Here is a 22,552-nt window from a genome sequence, read left to right as displayed (position 1 = left end):
TCATATTATCATCTCGTGAACCTTTTTCATTGAATGAATGGTCATCTATTTCGAAAGTTTACATAGATTTGCATTTTAGAAGTCTTGCGTTCTGCTCTTACACCTATTAAAAGGAAGTATTGCAATCGTTTCATATTATCACAGCGTGAACCTTTTTCATTGAATGAATGGTCATTTATTTCGAAATTTTACGTAGGTTTGCATTTTAGAAGTCTTGCGTTCTGCTCTTACACCTATTAAGGGGAAGTATTGCAATCGTTTCATATTATCACCGCGTGAACCTTATTCTTTGAATGAATGGTCATTTATTTCGAAATTTTACATAGATTTGCATTTTAGAAGTCTTGATGCTGTGCATCATGAGGAGAGGAGTTTGCCCCGTGCTAGTAAGGCCAACACTAAAACTTATTCTAATGACTGAAAATTGTAGGCCAATTTTGATAAAATTTAGCAAGTAACATTGGTTAAATCTTCCTTACATGGTAGGACCATCATGCTTTTAACCTACTAAGGGGAAGTACTGCAAGACATCGACGCTTGAACCGATTTTCATGAATGAAGTATTCATTCTAAATTTTGGGTTAAATATTTTTTGGGTTATTCTAAATTTTACTTTAGGGATCTCAACGTCATACACGGTACAGGAGAGGAGTTAGCTTCACCAATTATTATTAACAATTAAAACTGTCCGGTATAACTATAAATCTTGGCCCGATGTTGTTAAAATTTCGCAGAAATTAGGGATTAGGGCTTCCCTGTTTAACATTAAATTGCCATCCTGCTCTTACTCCTACTAAGGAGAGAGATTGCAATCGATTCTAATTTTCGTACCGATTTTTAGGAATTAAATTACATATTAAAACTGTCCGGTAGGACAGTTGTATAAGGGTTGATCATCAAAAACTGCACGAAAAAGCGTAACGTTGAAAAACACCCAACTTTGACAATTTTTTTCTCTTTTTCTATAAAAGATAAAATTCCCAAATTTTCTTTATAATATAGGGCAAATCCTCCTTTATGACTGCAATTTTTTTGCAACAACCTAGATCTGATAGATTTTGAGAAAAAAGTTAAAGAAAAAGCCTAAACGCGCGAACCGATTTTCATGAATGAGGTGTCATTCGATTCGGAATTTTATGTAGATGTGCCTTTTGGGGGTCTCGATCCTGTACATGGAAAGGGAGAGGAGTTAGCCCCCTTTATGTAAGGCCCCCTCCAAAATTATTATCATTAATTACTCTGTAAATCTTAGCCCGATTTTGATAAAATTTGGTAGGATGACAGGGTTAGGGCTCCCCTACGTAACATTAAAGCGACGATCTGCTCTTATACTTGTTAAGGGGAAGTATAGCAATCGTTTCAAATTATCGAAACGTGAACCGATTTTCATGAATGAAGTGTCATTCGAATCGAAATTTTGTACAGATTTGCACTTTTAAAGTCTCGACGCTGTGCCTCATAAGGAGGGGAGTTTGCCCCACCCAAGTTAGGCCCTTTCTAAAACTATTATTACCAATATTTCTATAACGCTTAGTCCGATTTTGATAAAATTTAGCAAGAAGAAGTGGTTAAAGCTCCTTTACGTGGCTGTGAAGTGCCATCATGCTCTTACACCTACTAAGAGGAAGTACTGAAATCGTTAAAATTATCAATGAGTGAACCGATTTACATCAATGAATTGTCGTTCGATTCAAAATCTTTGCCTCTTCGCCTTTTAGGGAGAAGTACTGTAATCGCAGTTTATTTTTCTTACTCCTCTTAAAGGGAAGTACTGAAATCGCAGTTTAATTTTGCTATTTACGTACAAATTACCTTCCTATTTTATTCAAAACGCTTTCTCAAAAAAATTGTTATTGAGGATGGTTTGGGGGTCCGCAACTATAATCAGACTTTAAAAAGATCTCTCCAATGGTAGTAACTCCGACTTAACACCTTTTCAGGTTATAATGATAAAATTAAAATTTATTATTCCCAATTTTAAAAAATCTGTAAAGTAGATTTGTAACTTTGCAAAACATACAAAAGGAAAATCTATCCAAAAGGTACAAAAATCTCTTTAACAAAAACTTACAGTTTAAAAAGTTAAGTATAAGGGTTGATTAAACGCCAAAAGGTACACAAATCAGCAAGTACCCAACATTTCATTAATACTTCATTGATATTATTTTACAGCATTAATTGTCATTATTATTTTTTTGAATTTATTAGATGTTTCACAGACCCTTATGCTGGCCAGTTCATTCATTTTCTTTTTCTTTCTTTTTATAATTTAAGTCGCGTCAACATCTAAGGTTATTGGCGCCCGGAGCTTTTTTCAGTGCACTGCCGGCCTCCGGACAGTGTTCTCTCGTTACAGACAACACTGTCCATCACCCGGACAGTGAGCTGTAAGAAGCTCTTAGAAAGAGAAAATCTAAGGGTCTGCAGCTGGATTCGAACCCGGAACCTCCACGTGGGAATCCAATACGCTAACCGCATAGCTAATCCCTTCCCTTTGTTCATTCATAATATTTTATTTTTTTGTTATAATTATGATAAAATGTATATTATATCTTCATAATTAAATAGGTACTTTATTTTAGCTTTATTCCAAATTATTCCTCTGATTTATCTTTATTATGCTTTTTATTCTGAGTAGTCACATGTATGTACGAGTATGTACATGCACGTTAAAGTAGAAAAAGACTAAGGTAGAGTCGGTTACTCTTTAAATTTGAATCACGGATTTAAAACAATATTTCAGTCTAGAATTCGTCTTTCCGAAGTATTTGTGAGCACAAATAACGCGTAGGTAATATCAAGTAAATTATTCAACAATAATTATTCATTTCTCAATTGTAATTTAATGTAGTCCCTCTAATTTTACTTATAGTAAAATACTGGAATAATTATGTTAGCTGTCATAAAAATATGCATATCTTATTTATCTTATATTCCAAATATATAATACTGTGGGAAGAATACCTAGATTGAGAATGTAATTGAAGAAAACTATATTATTTGCGATAAAGCCAGATTAATTATTACCTATTATTCTTAACGTTTGACTACTACATAAAGTAACAGTTACTTTAATCGAAGAATGAACTTAAACCGACGATTTTTATTTAAAAATAAAAATAAATAAATGAAATCATTGATGAATGTTGGTGTAAGCATTTTTTTTTAAAAAGTTTTTGAATTTTCTAGCCTCACATTTTTTTTTTTATTTTTTTTAATAAAGTTTTTATTTTTAACCGGTGATTAATAGTTTGTTGATTAGATATTACAGTCAATCTAAGTTAAATGGTGTTCTACTTGAACAAATATTTTGTAGATTAAAATGGCCAGCATAAGGGTCTGTGAAACATCTAATAAATTCAAAAAAATAATAATGACAATTAATGCTGTAAAATTACTTAAAATAATATCAATGAAGTATTAATGAAATGTTGGGTACTTGCTGATTTGTGTACCTTTTGGCGTTTAATCAACCCTTATACTTAACTTTTTAAACTGTAAGTTTTTGTTAAAGAGTCATTTGATTTGAGATTAAATGTATAGATTTATCTTTTAGGTGTTGATGGAACAGAAGCTGTATTATATACCTAACTTCAGGCATTAGCCCCACGTAAGTGGGATCTCCTCAAATATTATTAAAACTGTCCGGTAGGACAGTTGTATAAGGGTTGACCATCAAAAACTGCACGAAAAAGCGTAACGTTGAAAAACACCCAACTTTGACAATTTTTTTCTCTTTTTCTATAAAAGATAAAATTCCCAAATTTTCTTTAAATTATAGGGCAAACCCTCCTTTATAACTGTAATTTTTTTGCAACAACCCAGATCTTATAGGTTTCGAGAAAAAAGTTGCCAAAAATGAGTAAAAACGGCTTTTTCAAAAAATGTTCTTGTTCTTGTTCTTCTTGTTCTTCTTCTTCTTGTTACCTTTTTTGTAAACAACGTAGCGCCTAAACGCGCGAACCGATTTTCATGAATGAGGTGTCATTCGATTCGGAATTTTATGTAGATGTGCCTTTTGGGGGTCTCGATCCTGTACATCGAATGGGAGAGGAGTTAGCCCCCTTTATGTAAGGCCCCCTTCAAAATTATTATTACTAATTACTCTGTAAATCTTGGCCTGATTTTGATAAAATTTGGTAGGATGATAGGGTTAGGGCTCCCCTACCTAACAATAAAGCGACGATCTGCTCTTACACTTGTTAAGGGGAAGTATAGCAATCGTTGCAAATTATCGACACGTGAACCGATTTGCATGAATAAAGGGTCATTCGAATCGAAATTTTGTACAGATTTGCACTTTAAAAGTCTCGACGCCGTGCCTCATAAGAAGGGGAGTTTGCCCCACCCAAATAAGGCCCTTTCTAAAACTATTATTACCAATATTTCTATAACGCTTAGTCCGATTTTGATAAAATTCAGCTCGAATAAGTGGTTAAAGCTCCTCTACGTTGCTGATGCTCTTGCACCTACTAAGAGGAAGTGCTACAATCATTTAAATTATCAATGAGTGAACCGATTTAAATCAATGAATTGTCGTTCGATTAAAAGATCTTTGCCTCTTTGCCTTTTAGGAAGAAGTACTGAAATCGCAGTTTAATTTTGCTATTTACGTACAAATACCTTCCTATGTTATTCAAAACGCTTTTTCAAAAAAATTGTTATTGAGGATGGTTTGGGGGAACGCAACTATAATCATTCTTTAAAAAGATCTCTCCATTGGTAGTTACGGTTCCGACTTAACACCTTATCAGATTATAATGATAGAATTGTTTATTCCAAATTTTAAAAAAATCTGTAAAGAAGATATGTAACTTTGTAAAATAAACAAAAAGGAAAATCTATCCAAAAGGTACAAAAATCTCCTTAACAAAAACTTACAGTTTAAAATGTTAAGTATAAGGGTTGATTAAACGCCAAAAGGTACACAAATCAGCGAGTACCCAACATTTCATTAATACTTCATTAATAGTTAAGTAATTCTACTGCATTAATTTTCATTAATAAGTTATTTTTTAGAATTTATTAGATGTCACAGACCCTTATGCTGGCTATATTTTTTTGTTATAATTATGATAAATCACATAAATATGTACATGCATGTTAAAGTAGAAAAAGACAAAGTTAGAGTAGGCTACTGTCTTGAATTCGTCTTACCGAAATATTCGTGAGCGCAAATAACACACAGTTAATAACAAGTAGATTATTCAACAACAATTATTCATTTCTCAATTGTAATTTAATTTAGTTCCCATAATTTTACTTATAGTAAAATACTGGAATAATTAGCTGCCCTAAAAATATGCATATCTTATTTACTTTATATTACATATATATAACATTGTGGGATGAATACCTAGATTGAGAATGTAATTGAAGAAAACTATATTATTTGCGATAAAGCCAGATAATTATTACCTATTATTATAAACGTTTGACTACTTCATAAAATAACAATTACTTTAATCAAAGAATGAACTTAAACCGACGATTTTTATTTAAAAATAAAAATAAATAAATAAATAAAATAAACAAAATCATTGGTGTAAGTTTTTTATAAAAAAAAGTTTTGAATTTTTTAGCCTCATAATTTTTTTTATATTTTTTATAACGTTTTTCTTTTTAACCTGTAATTAATAGTTTCATTATTATAGATAACTAGATATTACAGTCAATCTACAGTGCTACTTGAAAATATATTTTGTAGACGAAAATGGCCAGCATGAGGGTCTGTGACATCTAATAAATTCTAAAAAATAACTTATTAATGAAAATTAATGCAGTAGAATTACTTAACTATTAATGAAGTATTAATGAAATGTTGGGTACTCGCTGATTTGTGTACCTTTTGGCGTTTAATCAACCCTTATACTTAACATTTTAAACTGTAAGTTTTTGTTAAGGAGTAGTAACGCATGCGTTTCCGCCCCCGCTAATTTGATAGTTGTACGTTAAGCCCCGCCAGAAAAATAATAGGCGTTTACTTTACATTTAACTTATTAAATTTTTAAAGCTCTGTGTGAGCTGCCCTGAATTTTAATTTGTTTATAAAATAATATAATAAAAAATATTTCCAAAGAATCAAAGCAAAAATTATTTTAATTTAACTAACAATAGCCGAAATAACGATATTTTTTTTTATTTTATTTTTTTGGCGCATCAACAGCTGAGGTTATTAGCGCCCGGAGCTTTTTCCAGTGCACTGCCGGCCTCCGGACAGTATTCTCTCGTTACAGACAACACTGTCCATCACCGGACAGTGAGCTGTAGGAAGCTCCTAGGAAGAGAAAATCTAAGGGTCAGCTGCTGGATTCGAACCCGGGGCCTCCGGGTGGGAATCCAATACGCTAACCGCATAGCTAATCTCTTCCCTATTATTGTTATTATTGAAACCGTTAAAAAGTGGTTTAAATCCTTTTCAATGCGGAGTGAATCGCTACATCAGTACACGGATTCTAGGCAGTTGAAATGCAGTCAATCAACTCCGGCACCAAACCGGGTCTTTTTCTTCGCAATGACAACTCCAAATAGTTCTGTTTTTGAATAAACCTATATTTTTCAATATTCTTCGTAATTTATTTATTTTTTTGATAGCGTTAATGAAAATAATAATAAAACAAAATCAATTTCAGAATATGTTATAATGTTAATGTGTGCTTATGACAACTAGAATACTAAAAAAATATCTCAGATCTACAGATGTTTGTAAAATATGTAGTTAAAACAAATTAAAAGAGTGTAGATCGCTGATTATGTGTTCTCTAAGAGAAAATTGGATTTGGTCGTAGGTTATGAGCATCCTTACTGATATTTTACAAAAACCCTATGCGTGAATAGTTCACTAATTGTACATATGTATGTAATTCTATTCTTTCAGATGATCAGATTCAATTCACACCAATAGTGTGAACAATATTAATAATAATTACAAATTATACGGGGAGAGCGCGAACGCAATCCCGGAAACAAAAATTTTGCACCTGAACGTCCCGACTTGGGATATTCACAGAGATCAACTATCAAGTCTCACTCCGAGGGAACCACCTTCCTGATCATGGTTAACCCAGATGCAAGGTTAGTATGAAATCAATTATAAATGAATTGTACGTCATATAAGGTCTATCTTCTTTTCCACTGAGAACGATATACACATATATTGAAAAATCTGCACCATTTTTAATTTATTTATTTCAAAACAATAGTAATAATAATGTTGATACATTATTCCACTAATAAAGGTTAACTTTTATAACAATAAGTTTCTGGTTACAAAATAACAGTTAGAACAATTTAAGAACAATTGAAGATCAACTGTAATACACTAAAATGCGCACAGATGGCGCTGCAGTAGTTATTATTCTTTACAAATTAACTGTGAATACTTATTCTTAAAACTCCATTTTTTTTAAGTTTTAAGCACACGGAGGGGTTACACCAAAAATAGAACTATTTTTTAAAAATATAAAAATTGAGCGAATGTGTAAGCGTTGATTATGGAAATCTGTAAGAAAAAGCGTACTGTTAAAGACACCCAAATTTTTTTGACAAATATTTCCCCTTTTTGCCCAAAACATAAAATTCTCAAATTTTCCTCAAAGTGATAGCTTATCTTTGTGTACAATATAAATGTATCAAAGCAATGCAAATAAAATAGATTTAAGAAAAATGTGCAACATGAATAAAATCGGCATTTCGGAAATAGTTATTTCTTAATTATAATTGTGTACTTTTTTGCGAACAACGCAGCGCCTGAACTTGAAAACTAATTTTTATGAAAGAAATATCATTAATTTCGAAATAATAGTTTTTTGGGAGTCTCAAAGTTGTGAAAGATATTAGCATCAGAGTTAGCTCGCACACTTGTGAGACCACTCAAATGAAAAGTTGACAGATTAAAGAGTAGAAAGCTTCCTTAATTACGAACAAATTGCAATAGTATTTTTACTCTTATTTAAGAGAAAATATTGCAATCGATCTGAAATTTCGTGGGGATGAACACTCGTAGGGCATAATTCACAAAACTAGAAATCGCAGCAAGCGTAAAACGTTTAGTAATTTAATATACCACCACTGAAAAATTTCTTTTCGGTTTTTAGAGATTTCCTGCAAAACCAACTTCTGCATATCCTTAAACATTTACAGGAATCCTAAATTAATATTTCATGAATATGTTCAATGGAATGGAATACAAGACGTACCTGCAAAATTTTATCAATACTTTCGGTTGACATTAAATTAACAAACTTACTAATATGCTCGTTAAAGTTTATTTATATTTCTAGACATTAAAATAGTTTTTATAAAAAACCGTTTTCCCTTTAACTAGCTATCCACTAGCCACGCGATTTATTAATTTAGCTCCATTGACGTCATAACTTCTATGACGATTAGTCTAATTTTAGAAGTTGATATTTAGCGGTTGCTAACGTTGATTTATAACTGCACATAATTAAACAAATTGGTTGCACCATCGGGTTGGTGAACCATTTTTGTTTCTGCAATGCTGTAATTTTTTTTTTCGACTATGATCAGTAGATAACTTCCTTACAAAATCTTAGACTTTAAATAGTAATTCAGTGTATTTTGTCACCACTTTAAGGTGACGAAGGGATATATAAGCGTCGCCAGCATATCCCAAAGAGCCCTGTTGATTAAGAAAGATAAATGAAAATAAAGGCTTTACGACAAGAAATAAATATATAAAAAGCCAAACGTTTTATCTCTGTTTTTACATTGATGGGCTTAAAGAGAGCTCAGCATTATTGCAACCACTCTCTTGCGAATTTTTTTGATTCTGCAATATGATACAATAACGCCATGCACACATGCTCATAGAATTCGAACAAAAAGACAAATGTTATTTTGTATTTGTTTACAGTTGGACCAAGATGCAAAGTTGAAACTTAGTACGGAAAGAATATAAATTTGGTAGTAAAGAATTAAGACTTGAAGGAAAATGAATCTTCCAGCGAAGAAAAATGCTCTATTTATACTGATCGGCCAGCCAAACCCCACAAGTTTGCAGGGAGTTCGAGAAAGATCAGGGCATGGTTACGTACATCATGAGGGTAGACTAGTTAAACGGTCTGGCAGTGTTGAGTGTACAGAGAACATTTGCGTGTTACAATTACCATCACTGTTCTTGTTTTTTTAAAAATCTAAATTAAGGCAATCCCCTAGACTAGATTTAATAGAACAGAACTAAACCACCTTTCGACACCTTCAAAAAAAAAAAAACCGTTAGCTGATAGAGCTTCTATCTCTTGTGAACTGAAGACTAACTTACACATCTATTTTAAAACCCATCTAGGCATATGAAATAGAGCAGTAGGATTCAATAAAAAGTACCAATCTGCAAAGAATTCATTCGCTACAATCGAAAATACTTCGTATTACAGTAAACGCTTCTTTTGAAGTCTACACCTGCAATACACAAACAGATCTTAATACTACTTTTATCACCCAAACTCCACTTCAACCTGTTGTCACTCACGAATTTTCTAACTCGAATTCTTTCTTTTAGAACTCTTCCCTGACAACCCAACAAGACGTTTTATAGGATAGTGGCTCTCCGAGGAAGGAGACCTTCTATCTTCTGGCTCCTGATTATTTCGCCACTAATACATTTAATTAATTTTTGTCTAAAACTTCTAAATTCAGAGATTATTTTTTACCATATTAATGAAGATACTTTAGCCGTAATTCTGTCTATTTCTACGTAGATATTCTACTTTACATACTGCTCTAAATTAGACTCAAACCAGATTTAGAAGTAAATTTTTTTTCAGACTCTGAAATGAATATATTTCAATCCAGGAACGTTATAAAGCAACTTTACATTATTTTTTAATTTTTTATTAAAATTGTATAAAGGATCGTTATGGAGATATTTCGATGTGGTTTTTAGATACATCATCCGTGCAGAACATAGCAGATGCGTCACGTAGTGATGCATTCTTTGAACATACTAGGCTCACTGACTCGGTTAGAAGCCAATGCTTTCGAGTGGAGGCGGTAGATAATATAAAGATAAAGATCATCATGTGTTGGATCTTATCTTGTACAAATGGGGCATTCTTGTAGATCGGCCTCTTTTATGAAGGGAATAGTGTACTTTCTGGTTACTTACACTGATTCAGCTCTCTCAACAACTTTACATCTTGTTTCAAATTGCAAGTCTATAACTTTTATCAGAAAAATTTAAGAGTTCTCTAAATTGCCGTCAACGAATCTAACAACTGAAAAATATTTTAAAAAAAAGAAGAACAAATTTATTTTTTTAAATTATACAGTGATTAAATTACCAGTTTTTGGGAAAGTCTATCTTTTGCTATTTCCATTTTAGAAATATTGTGCAAGAAAATTGAAGAATAGTTATTTATTAACCAAATGAAAGAAGAGTACTTGTAACTTTTGGAGTTCAAATAATGCCTAGACTAAAGCAGCGAGTGTTTCATCTTGATTGTGGGAATGCATTTACTTATTTTAGGCATTTAATTACGTTTTTCCTTCTATCGCTAATTAATTCAGTAGAGTGACTCCAAACATTGGTTAAAAGCTACCAACTGAACACTAAGTAGCCATTCAATTTAGTAAATTTGATTAAATTGACTTTTAAAAGTATAAAAATTAAAGTTGCTAAATTGAATTTATTTTTACAAATTATTTTTTAAATTGTGGTTTATGTACTTTCAATTACATCCACAACTGGCAGTGGTAATAAATATTGCGGTCAATTAGTTGCTACTTTTGTATTATTACATTTTAAGTAAGTTATCTATTAGTTTTCTGCAAATGATTTAATTTTAGGAGGTGTATTTTCCAAAATATATTTGTTACTAACGCGTTAAATCAGAAACATCATCGTCAAGTTAGTCCTGCATTTATAAACGTTACTTTAACAGCAGAGACGGATCTAAAATTACTTAATTAGGGATATAATATTCAAAAGGCATTGCATGCTTGGAATTTTAAATTTTCATTTCTAATTATTCAAAAATAATAATAATAATAATAATTTTTTATTATTATTATATCACCACTTACTTAAAGCTTCGCCTAGCATACCTCAGGGTAAGGAGAGTCAAGAAGATTGTGTACATTGTCCAGGAATGAGGGACGACGCCTACCATACCTTTTTTGTGTGTGAAAGGTGGGGTCGCCTCCGAAGAAATTTGGAGTTGATAATCGGGCAGTTGACTCCAGAGATGCTGATAGAGACGATGCTCTCTTGCAGGACTAATTGGTCGCTAGTGGCTGGTTTTGCAAGAAAAGTACTCGTCTCTAAAAAAAAAAAGGGACATGGAATACAATTGAGTAGGGTCCCCTGAGTAGGGCTAGGACTGAGGCCTAGCCTGATGTAATGCTGAAATCACAGCGAATCCAGGCTAGGCCTGGCAGTAGGGGGGGTGTTTTAGCCGGTAGGCCGCGAGGGAGTCCGGCACAGTGTGCTTATTATATTAAAAAAAAAAAAAATTAAAGCTTTATACATACTGTTCAAAATACCGGTATGAAAGAATTATTTACAATAGTGCAATTCTCAGAGCTAAAATTGGGAAGGCTTACATCAGGAGAGGTGTTTGCAGTTCCTAAGTGGCGTATAATCAGCTGATGGCTTCTATCTCAAGCTTTTGTTATGTAGCAAGGAGAAATACCTTCGACAAAGTGGCCACTCCACCTTAAGATACACGTGTGGCTCTGTCAGTGTGATAGGGATTATTTCCTGATCCTTAAATGGGTCTGTAGAGGAGAGGTGTGTTTCGAAAATGTCGTTTCTAGAGAGAGAGGGCCAGAAAATTTAGAAAGACGTGTTTTTTTTGTTCATTAGCGTTTCAATTTACTAGAGTTAAGTTGTGAGAACGATACTGTCAATGGTTTTTGTCCATCGAAAGAAGATATGAAGCTTTGAATTAGGTTCGAGATTAGTTGTTTTTTAGTTCTGGTATGATAGGAGTAAATATGAAAAGAAGCAGAACTTTTATAGACCTGCTATTGTTGTCTCAGGTGCAGAAATCAGGAACGCAGATGGAGGAACAGCTTGCGCTTTGATGTTCTGATTTTTAAAGGAACATAACGTTTATTTCGGATAGATTAGAGGCTTGGATTTCTTGCTGAGTGGTAATTTTTAAATTTTAAATGGTATTTATTATACTAAATTTAAAAATGTATTGAATTTTATAATATTGAATTATTTTATTCATAACATTATTGTAAAAATTTAGTTCACTTAGCGGTTCGCACAAGAGAGTGATTAGAATTGATCTTACACTCTTTTCGTTCACTTAGTGATCAAAGTTGAATTTACTTACTAAATTTTGTTTTATAATGGTCTTATTATTTGCGATTGAGATAAATATTATTAATGTATTTATATTCAGTGTTCCAGTATTAGTAGAATTTGCAAATATATTAGGGAGAATTTCATAATATTGATAATAAGTGACAATATTGATGGCCAAAGAATTGTTAGATGTGATTTTGACGCTGTCCAGTCTGCGGAGATCTAATTTGACGTCAAACAAAACCGGGAGTCAGCTATAACCATCTAATGGTATTAGCATTGCCCAGTGTAGTTCCTCCACATACTGTATGAACTCACAAAACTAATATTGATCCTCAAGGGTTCAGGACCTTATCCAACCAACACCCATCCTCTAATCCTGATTCCACTTACTCTAAATTACTAAGCACTCTCTAAGTGAATGTATTTTATTATGTATTTATGTTAACTAAATAGTGACGTCACAATGCTAGCTGGTCTTATCGTGTCACGGCTTGCTAATTAAATACGGACGGGGCAAACCCTGGAGGCTCTCTGGCTAGAGGAGCGGCAGAGCTGGTTTATGCTTTGCCCTGTGACACCACTATTGGGCATTCCTCTCTTTCCACCTCTGCCTCTTACCGCCCTTCTATAATATACTATCCTCACACACACACACCAACCCTACATATACGGTGATGGTGCCACGTCCACTTTATAACAAGGCTGTTATGTCGACAAGCTTCATATCGATCTAGTTCGACCGCTGAACTCGGCCTCTAGGGTTAATATAAAACCGCGTGTATTTGTCTAAACTACATCAATGTAAAAGCCTTGTATATCTGCGTTTTTTTTAATGTATTAAACATCCTCCAGGTTACAATAAAATACAATTTGTACTTGTATTCAACATGAATTCTTCTAAATATTTAAAATTATTTATATTTGAAGTTAGGATTATTTGTTGTAATGATTAATTTTTAAACGAAATAAAAAATTAGCAAGGGTCAGAGAACTACTGACTGATCCACTATACTATTTACTGTCCCGAAACCTAGACAATCACCAGCTTTGGTGATGACTAATGATGGATAGCCCAGAGGACGGCACTCTTAAGATAAGGAAGGCATGTAGCCTTCGTCCATCCTCACCTTTGAAGGGGCATGAAGCCTTCGTGCATCCAAACAGGCGAAGCTGGATGATGACAAAGTATTGTTTTACCGAGAAGAGGATTGACGGTTCAATCTCACAATGATTAGAATGTACTTAGAGAGCTTGCATAATTCACCAAAGGCGGCAATCTCAGAAAAGAACATCTTTACCTCCCTGAACACCGGAAATCAGGTACATGTATAACAATCCTCTACAATGTAGCGTTAGTTTCGCGATTAAATAGGTGATAAGCAGAGTGTCCACATCCACGGCGCAGGTGTGTGGGGACACCATCGCCCATCCCAAATGGAATGTAATCAGCCACTGGCCTTCCAGGTTGGGGATTCCCCACCTTTCTCTTTCCTATCCCCTTGCACGGTTTCCTGCAAATATCCCTTGTTACTGAACCTTTGCCCTTACGGCAATGGACACAAATCGGTAGCTATCAGTCACGTTATACTTAATGTATGAAATACTGAACTACGGGTGCAAACCAAATTCCTGGCCAGTTGCTTGCAATTAAGTTGGAATCGTAGCGGTCAGTGGGTTTAAAAATAACTCCAAACACTGCGGATATAAGTTGAACGAGAGGAGAACCGAAATATAAATTTATGCCGGGGCCAGCCTGTAGTTGGAAGTACACTGGCTACATGTGCTTCGCCGAACTTTGGGAAAAGTTAGCTTAAAGTTTCCAGCTAAATATTGTTATTGTTTCTCCAATTATAAAACAAAGAAGTACACACGATAAAATATGTATTAACTAGATAAGCGACATCTCAGGTTTTGGTAACCTTCCCATTTCCGAGAATGTTTTTGCATTTTTTGTCCTGAGGATTGAAAAGGTATGAGCTACCAACTGGACTCACGTCATGTCTTGCGCGTGGAAGTTCCAGTGTAACCACCATCCATTCCATTCGCTCGCGGTTACTTTTATTTTTATCGATATTCTTTTTAAAACTTAACATACAATCAACAAAACACGCATTTCGCTTACATACTCTAAGCAATGCTAACCCCATTTATACTTTTTAATACCAAACATATTAATAACCCTTATAAAAGTTATCAAATTAGAGCAATAATGTTTGTTGCCACTGAAAGTACAGTAAGTTTGATTGGTTAGCAAGCAAAATGCCTTATAGTTGGCAACTAAAAGGATCGCGTGAGAATCCAAACTGGCGGACTGCCTCTTTCTAACCACAATCTCTTATCGGCCCACTATCGCCTATTTTTATTGGCGCTCCATTTGGCTTAAGTAATTGGCCCCTATTCTCATTTTAGTTCAAGATACCGTTTGGGGCGTGACATTTATTCGGGCGGTGAATAAAACGCAACGTCTCTCTTTGCTCCTTTAAGATTACAGCGTGGCCGTAATAAACTGCAAAAGAAAGAAATAACAAGTAGGAAGAGAAATCAATAAAAAAGAAAATTAAATTATTTTATTTGATTATTATTACCTGTTGTGCTTGCATGATTGTTCGGGTTCATGTTTTAAGTGCACATTTATTCCAACTGATGTTTACAGTTCTTTTAATTATAAGTTAAATAAATAATATATATGACACATTTATACTATTAATTTCTACATATATACTTTTTACTCCTCAATTTCATTCAGTACTTTTGTATCGTTCACAACTCTCAAAACTCAGATGAAGGCCCCCACGACTAAGTATACCCAAATGTGTGCAACAAAGATTCTTACAAATTGTATCTTTCATTGTCAAATAAACCTTTATCTTATTACAAATTTTACTTAATTCAAAGCAGTGTACATTTCTCTCACCAACTTTAAGCAATGGCTAGACCAACGTACTGAGTACAGCATCTTCAACTTGGATGTAGTAACCATTTTTTTTATATTCATATTTGTACAAATGTATGTATACTATTCTTTTCAATAATTAAATACAGAAACTCTAAACTCAGACGAAAAGGTTACCTGCTGAAGGTTAGGAAGGTTATTTAGACTTAGATTAATGGAGGTTTTAGAAATTTGAATTTGAGGAGACAAATTAAAATTGATAGTATACATTTTATTATTTTATATTGATGTTTACGCACTAACAACTTACAATGGATTTTTTTCAGATCTGGCGTGGAAGACAATCTTGCTGTTGATTAATTGCTACTATTCTATCTACCATGAGTTGTAAATTTATCTAATAATTTTCTGCAATTGTTTAATCTCTTAGTTATCAAAAGTGGGTTGCATAAAAATCCATATAATACCTTTATAATTATAATTATTATATTTCTTATAATATTTACAATAAAGTATTACTAACTTATACTTTAAAAAAATAAATAAAAATGTAATTTAATAATTTATTTATCTTTTATATTACTGTTAATATTATGTATTATTTCTACGATTACCTAATACGAAAATGAGAACTTACTAATTTTTTGTTTTGGTATTCAGAATGTTTAGGTGACTATTCACTAAAACATAACACACGGACACTTTCGGATCCTCATTTTATACATATTTGTATAAATTCTAATGTATATGTATATTTGTATAAATTGTAAATAAATTTTTCAAATTTAAAAAAAAAAAAGAACTTACTAAATAAGCTCACATCAGTGAGCATCATCAATATTTTTATTGTTTTCATTTTTTTTAACTTGCAAAAGATAATTACTTTATGGGAAACGTGAGCAGCTTGATCCGATCTTCCGACAAAGTGTCGCTTTATCGTAATAAACTCGCGCCATATTAAAAGCAAAAGTGAAATATTTTGCAGGCGGCTACTTTGACTTGCAACTATCAGATTTGGGAGTAAACGGGAACAGAGGTAAGTATTGTTAAACACTTTTTTCTAACGAATAAAAAGAAGCTATTTTGGTAGGGCTTCAATCAACTAGTATGCTAGTTCCCCAAATTATAAAGATTATTACCATTAAACGACCAACATGTTTTTGGCTATTCAATAATAAAAAATTTATTTCAGAAGCCATTTTGATTAACTCCATGCTTTTAAAGTAAATCCTTGCAATAATTCAACTCAAATTCAGTATCAGGGGCTGAATGATAACAGTAAGTTTGTTTGAATTTATATTATAAACGGAATTTTTAAAAACGATGTTCTTTATTTCATCGCATTTCTTCACTTTTTGTTTTATGGAGCTAATCGAGTTGCGCAGTATTATTGCAAGTTCTATGTAAACTGCAAGTCATAAAAGTTTTTTTACCACAAAACATATAATTTACTTAACAGTAAAAATATTGACTTCACTGCTTTAATAAATGTTGAAAATTTTTTGAAGTAAACGTTATCCTGTATGTTATATTTAGATAATTGTTATGGAACATTCGGTAAAATAACGGCCATTAGTGGAAGAAAACTGCAACCATGGTTTGGCCAGTGCCACGGTATGTGAGTGGAACGCTCTATTTCCTCAATTGCGATATGGCTAGCAGCTCGCCAAGCAACATATCCGCATGACCATATTTAATTGCTGCCAACTAAGAGAGAAAACAACGTCGCGTGCCATCCACCATTCTATATTATTATTATTATTATTAAAAAATCATATATATATATATATATATATATATATAATACATACATAAATGTAATAAGTTTTCATGACGTTTTATGAGGCGAGTCGTTTGCGCACAATTAAAACTGGACATCCTGTTAATAATATACTCATAACTGTGTTGCAAACTGTAGAACATTAATTTAATTTTGATTTTTCTTTTTGAAGATAACTATAATAAGACATAAAACGGTTCATATATAACTGTGTTCTGAAATTTATAAGAAACTGTTCTTATTCTAACAAAAATAATTAATCAGCCTTAGTTAACAATCAGCCTCACTGGATATTTTTGTAACCTGATACACAACATCTAGTAATCAGCCTTAATCAAATTGACGAGAAATATATTCCCATAAAATTATACATATAAATGGTAATTTATATAATAAAACTTTATAATATAATACAACTTTATATTAACAAACTATAGGTTTCTCCCATCATTACAGTTGAATGGTTTGATTGTATGGCGTATGCGCAGTAAGGAATGGCTAATCGAGCTAAACCCAAGCCAACTGATTGGTGATCGATTGTAGATCAGAGAAGCCGAGAGAAACAAACCATGCGAGATCAGGATATGCGCAGTAGGCCACACAAATTTGCTTAATTTTTATTTGATTTTATTTTTCCAAAATATGTCTTAAAACTTTTGTGGGGGGTCTGCGGAATGTAATTAAAGAATTCTAACAGAATCCAAATCAAATTCTCACCAATCAGGGATCGCGCATGCTAGTTGAATAATCACAAACCAGATGAATCTTAAATGACCCGAAGTTACAAATCTTTTATCATTTCGCATAATTTTTGATTGCTTAAAACTTATTTTTGCCTTAGAAACTCTTTGTGGAAGGAATCTGAAATAGTGTTTTCTCATTACAGACAATGCTAACCATCTCCGGGCAATGAGCTGTAAGAAGCTTAGAAAGAAAATATAACGGCCAGCAGCTGGATTCATAACTGCGATCTCCAAGTCGGAATCCAGTAAGCAGTAAGCCTACTATAGCCTAACCGAAATAGGTTGGTTTTATTTTTTTAAGGAAATAAGGATCCCCGTAGGAGAAATTGGATTAGCCACTTCTTCATGGTACTTGGCGTCCCTGCAGGTATTCCAGCCTAACAACTTGAACTTGAGCAACATATACTGTTATTCCCCAATATATTTACACAGTACATATAGGGCATAGTCAAATGTACAAGGAGAGGCTTATTAGCTCGGGACCGTGGTGCAGATTGTGTCAGGATGAGGAGGAAACGGCCTCTCACTGGCTGTTAGATTGTATTGCAATCGAGCGGTTGCACTATGAAACCTTTGGAACTTTGAGACTAAAGGAAATAGTAGCTCAAAAAGAACTAATAGGAAAATTCCTCCACCTCTTTAGTAGGGGAGGTTTCGTCTACTAGATCCAAAAGGGATGACACAATTAGCCTCTGTTGGCTGCGGTGCCGTTGGGCATAGGTCCCACCCCGATAATCTAATCTAATCTAAGGAAATAAGGACATGAATAGTCACTATTTTCTTCACTTTGCATGAAACAGTCTTCCGTCGTGTATTACACATAATTATTGCCATTTGCTTAATAGTCTAAAAGTGGATAATGGGAAAGAGGGCAATTGCTTGATTCCAAAAGTTTCTTTTTACGTGCTGTTGGAGAAAATGTAGCCAATGCATTTACTAAACTTATAAACTTATTTGTAGCAACTTAGCACGATTATTTATTTATTTTAAAGGAACGTAAGCAAATGGCTGGTAAAGGCGTAAATAAAAAGGATGGAACCTGTTTTTTCAGTTTAAAAAAAGACGGTTTGATGGTGAGGTATCTGGAGAGACTGTTGCTACGGACAGAGTGGAGCAGTTGACTGGGTAAGCGAAACCTACGGTGGATTAGAATCATTGACAGATGAGCTGTAAGAAGAGTCGGCAGTTCTCTTTGAGAGTGTTAGCCAGACTAACAAATTGAGACAAATCAGTCTCATATCTTACACTAAAAATATTTATGAGCGTTTGCGAGCGTGCGTTCGTTCGACTAATTAATATTTGGCTGAACATTCCTCAAAACAATATTTCAACTATCAATATTAAAGCCCCTTGCGGTATATCTCATGTTTTCAATCTATCTTTCCAATAACTCACTACTTCTGAAACGCTATTGCCCAATCTGTTGTTAGTAACGTTATTGAAATCGCTCGTAGGTTGTCTTCTAATCTTATTTTATAATAATTGCCCTCGTTTTTTCTAATTTCTTTCATTATCCGCTTGGAGTTTTTATTAGACAATCAGTTTAAGTCCGCTTTGCTCACAAATAACGCTGATTTGTTTGAAGTTTTTCAGTTTTCTTACATTTTGCTATAGTTTACTGGACTGGATTTTTTCTTTAGAACGTGAGAACTCGAGTAATTAAAGGAAAACTTCGTTAACAAAAGATGATTAAATTTAAAAGGCAATAAAAAGTAATAAAAAAAGTCACAGGTTTTGCTAGGAAAAAAGTAAATTAATATAGCGGCAGGTAAAAGAGTCAAAATTAAAATTAAAAATTGGACTACTTTAGGCAGTCAAATAATCAGATAAAAATATATGTCTCCCTCATATTATTTAAATATGTTTTCAATTAATTTAAAAAGAAAATATATATAAGAGCAATTAACTGGCAATGGAAGATGTTCGAATTGGCAGCACTAGATAACATGGACGATCACTCACGCGACAGTGCTTAGCACAATTTACTCAATGAAATTATCTCCAAAGTTATTATTGGTCCGTAAAATGGTTTTTTTCCCTCCACCTATTTTCTTCTCTATTTTTTTAAGGAAATAAGGATCCCCGTAGGGGAAAGTGGGTTAGCCACTTCTTCAGGGTACTTGGCGTCCCTACAGGTATCCCAGCCTAACAACATGAACATGAGCAACATATACTGTTACACCCCAATAAATTTACACAGTACATATAGGGCATAGTCATATGTACAAGGTGGGGCTTATTAGCTCGGAACCGTGGTGTAGATTGTGTCAGAATGAGGAGGAAACGGCTGTCTGGAATTGCAGAATTTGACAGCAAATGGAATAATAAATTGCACTTAACTGATGGGAGCTAAGCACCATCTCTTCCTCGGTACTGCCTTAAAAAAGATTTCTCCCTCTTTTATTTGATGCCTCAGATAGAACCTAAGATGTATTCATATAAAATAAGCGTACAAACTTGACCGTTTTTTTGGGGGGGAAGGCATGGGTTGCAGAGAAAATGGCCACGAATTATATGACTGACGTGGGGCCCGACCAGAAATTGACTTGGTTCTTAGTAATAAATTTTTGCAGCCTATTTTACTTTGTTTTTAAAGTTCTACGGTTAGTATATGACGCTGAAGTGCCAATTTCGCTCAGGATCGCCCTGTCCTCATTTAAGTGGCTTAAGTATAGTACATATTTTTAAAAATCTGATAGATTTCCGGTTGAAGCTCTTGCAATAATACTAATTAAAAAATAACCACAAAAACTTGTTGTTTCCGTCCCAGAACATGGATGAAATTCTGAAACCGATGATAATAGAAGAAAACAGGGTATAGTGCATGAAATTACTGATATATTCCTGCAATTTTGATCCAACCGTAGGTTCAACAGTACGTAAGCTTTTTAATTTTTTATCTAAAAACTTATTTATTTAAAAATGGCTTATCGAAAAGATTGGAGAGGGCTGTTAAATTAAACCGCTCAGTAAGAGAAAGTATAGCCAAAAAATTTTCCAACAGCAGTAATTATAACAGAAACCTATTACAACCAGTGTGACCTTTCGCTAGTTACCATCCTACTGTTTCTCCTTAAATTATAGAAATTAGTTTTTTAAAAACAAATCACCTGAAAGTACAACTAATTTAAGTTTGACAGTAAAGTATAATTAGATATTTCCAGGATTACATCATTGACGTTACACACTACTTTTTCAAATGAGGTTAATAACTAAAAATAATTGCTAAAAAAAGTAAAGGTTAAATTTTAATTCCCAAGATAACAGTTACATAATACATAATATGAGTTGGAAACAGTGAAATCTCCAAAAAGTGTACTTTGAAAATCAATTTTCACGAAGAAATCGATAACTGGATAAGCCCTTTTCCATGAATACTCAGTTTAATGGAGGTTTGCGGGAAAATTACGGGAAACTTATGAATCTGTACCGTCACACTATGGTGATGTTTCATTTTTTGTACAACTCGGAATTCGGCAGCTGGTTAAAATTCTTCTGAACATTTTAAATTTAAGGTTCCTACTTTATTACAATAAAATAGCATTTTTGAGAGATGTTTAACTTTACCCCTCAATGGTTAATGTGCAAACAAGACCACAAATACAATAAATAAATAAATAAAATAGGTAAAACCCTCTCCCAAAAGGCCCCTTACTGAAATCACAACTCAGGCCATGATGGAGAAGAAGCTCAGGTTTAATTGAAATAGTAAAATTGTTCTACTTTAGCACTTTTTTAAATTATTTAAGGAACTTCTGAGGTTATTGGGGATCGGAGTTTTTTTCAGTGCCCTGCCGGCTCCCGAACCGTGTTCTCTTGTTGCAGACAATACAGTGAGCTGTAAGAAGCTCCTAAGAAGAGACAAGCTAAGGGCCAGAGCCGAATTCGAACCCGGCTGATCACCATTATACGTTTTTAGTATTATTTTTGAGATTTTTATTTTCACTAATATTTTAGTTTACAAATTAAAGGGAAAAATGAAAAAAACTTTGTTCGTATCAAAACAGGTTTATTGTTTCTAATGAGAAGTTACAAAATAAATCAATAAATAAATTGAGTGATTGTGAATACAATTTAACGGACGATAATCGATCAGGCTTACAAGTGTGAAAGAAAAATCAGAGCCAGAAATTATCTACACCTATAATAGGCAAACTTTTTTAGGAGCGGGCCAAATACTAAAAGAAAAAATTTTGACAGTCCATAATAATTTTTATATTTAAACAAACAGTAAGTAAGACATTTTTATAATATCAATATTAAACTAATGCGATGTACGAAGCTGCAAGTGTTCTGATAATAGTTAGTCATAATTTGGTTCAAATTGGGACATATGTTAGTTATTCTTAAGAGTGAACTAAGGTGTTCTTCGTCAATCTATTTCTGTCACAGCTTTTTCTAAGTTTCAATAATGAAAAAAGCTGCTCACAAATAAATGAAGATGCAAACATTGCACAAATTCTCTGTGCATGGCATATTAAAGTTGAAAAATTGGATTTCCACAAGCCCTTGAAGATCTCTAATTTTGGGAACATTTAGAAATAATTGTTTGAGAGGATTATTAAATTGGAGTTCAATTAATTCAAGTTGCAGATAAGGTTTCACTGCTTTACTGTTTAAATTCTCAATATTACCCAAATTTTTTAAACTCGTAATAAAAACACCAATTTTTACATTGCAAGTGTAATTGTTATTTTTATAAAATATATGACAGGTTGTTTGAACCATTCACTGGGCCGTAGTTTGCCCACAATTGGTCTTCTACACCAGGGATGAGCAACACGCGGCCCGCCAAGCATTTCTAAAATTGAATTTATTTTATCGACTTTCTCCCATCAATATTTTGTTATAAA

At 33.2% G+C, this 22,552-nt stretch overlaps 1 long non-coding RNA gene and 1 pseudogene across 1 annotated transcript; one reads left to right on the top strand and one right to left on the bottom strand.

The window, feature by feature from the left end:
• Nucleotides 1-6,936: 6,936 nt before the first annotated feature.
• Nucleotides 6,937-7,082, bottom strand: LOC141446405 (U1 spliceosomal RNA; annotated as a pseudogene).
• A 3,714-nt stretch (nucleotides 7,083-10,796) lies between these two features.
• Nucleotides 10,797-15,872, top strand: LOC141451402 (uncharacterized). The gene is made up of 3 exons (XR_012456747.1): nucleotides 10,797-12,117; nucleotides 13,318-13,603; nucleotides 15,503-15,872. It is a non-coding gene; the product is annotated as an uncharacterized lncRNA (long non-coding RNA).
• The last annotated feature ends 6,680 nt before the right edge of the window (nucleotides 15,873-22,552 follow it).

This window comes from Rhodnius prolixus, unplaced genomic scaffold, assembly GCF_049639745.1.
Source record: "Rhodnius prolixus isolate KJV_2025 unplaced genomic scaffold, Rpr scaffold_1, whole genome shotgun sequence".
NCBI classification, from domain to species: Eukaryota; Metazoa; Arthropoda; class Insecta; order Hemiptera; family Reduviidae; genus Rhodnius; species Rhodnius prolixus.
The sequence above is the reverse complement of the archived record's forward strand: the minus strand, read 5'-3'. Positions and strand labels throughout refer to the sequence as shown.